The sequence below is a fragment of the Protobothrops mucrosquamatus genome, unplaced genomic scaffold (assembly GCF_001527695.2).
Source record: "Protobothrops mucrosquamatus isolate PMUCROS unplaced genomic scaffold, P.Mucros_1.0 scaffold5318, whole genome shotgun sequence".
NCBI classification, from domain to species: domain Eukaryota; kingdom Metazoa; phylum Chordata; class Lepidosauria; order Squamata; family Viperidae; genus Protobothrops; species Protobothrops mucrosquamatus.
In genome coordinates this window covers 43,834-45,459 of record NW_015391183.1, presented here as the reverse complement: position 1 = coordinate 45,459, position 1,626 = coordinate 43,834, and positions in this window count along the sequence as shown.

The following is a 1,626-nucleotide window of genomic DNA, read 5'->3' as shown; positions in this document are numbered from 1 at the left end:
GTTTTTCTAGCCATTGATAAAAATTGTCCCATGTTCTAAAGTACACTGAGTATTCTTTCTCTTTTATCTTTAATGTCAATCCGTCCATTTCTGCACAATCTAAAATTATCTTAATTAGTTTTTCCATTGGTAAATTTTCATTTTTCCAATATTGGGCAAATATAATTCTTACTGCAGTTAATACATGTAAAATTAAGTACATACAATCTTTCTCATAGTGTCCTCCTATTATGCCTAACAGAAAGAGTTCTGGCTTAAAATCTATATGTTTTTTTAGTCATTTTCTCCAACCGTATATGTATTTTTGACCAAAATCATTTAGCTTTAGAGCACATCCACCAGATATGATAATAAGTACAGTACCTGATTTTTGTTCACATTGCCAACACTTGTTTGACATATTTTTAAACATTTTTGCTAATCTCACTGGTGTAAAGCCATCTGGTAGCTAATTTTTTTGTTGCCCAGGCCCAGAATGGACTTCCAGAAGCAGCATCCATACAGAGAACTGGTTGTTCACATATTTGAATCCCACCACACCTTACAACCATTCATTTAGCAGCCATTCAAAGTTACAATGGGATTGCAAAAAGTAACAGCTAGTCCAGGGGTAGGCAACCTTGGCTCTTTTATGACTCGTGGACTTCAACTCCCAGAATTCCTGAGCCAGCATAGCTGGCTCAGGAATTCTGGGAGTTGAAGTCCAGAGTCATAAAAGAGCCAAGGTTGCCTACCCCTGAGCTAGTCCTCACCCTTAGAACCATTGGACCATTCCCTGCAGTCATGGGACCAAAATGTGATCACATGACCATGGGGACCTTGCAACAGTTGTAAATGGGAGAACCAGTTCTAGGTCACCTTTTTCAGCGCTATTGTAACTTCGAACAGTTACTCAATGAATGAACATAGAACATACAGTAGGGCTGAAAAAGACCTTGAATGTCTCCCACTCCAATTCCCTGCTCAAGGCAGGCGCCTTACACCCTCCCAGTCCGATGGCTGTCTAGTCTATTTCTGAAAATCTTCATGCTTGTAAATTGAGGGATCCAATCTGAGTCAGAGGTTTTGGTCAGGTCTAATAATAATAATAATAATAATGATAAAGTTGGAAGGGACCTTGGAGGTCATCTAGTCCAACCTCCTGCTCAGGCAGGAAACCCTATACCATTTTGGACAAATGGCTGTCCAGTCTCTTCTTAAAAACTTCCAGTGTTGGCGCATTCACCGCTTCTGGAGGCAGGTTGTTCCACTGGTTAATTGTTCTCACTGTCAGGAAGTTTCTCCTTAGTTCTAGGTTGCTTCTCTCCTTGATTAGTTTCCATCCGTTGCTTCTTGTCCTGCCTTCAGGCGCCTTGGAAAACAGCTTGACTCCCTCTTCTTTGTGGCAGCCCCTGAGATATTGGAACACTGCTATCATGTCCCCCCTTGTCCTTCTCTTCGTTAAACTAGACATACCCAATTCCAGCAACCGTTCCTTATATGTTTTAGTCTCCAGTCCCCTAATCATCTTTGTTGCTCTTCTCTGTACTCTTTCTAGAGTCTCAACATCTTTTTTACATCGTGGTGACCAAAACTGGATGCAGTATTCCAAGTGTGGCCTTACCAAGGCATTGTAAAGTGGTATTA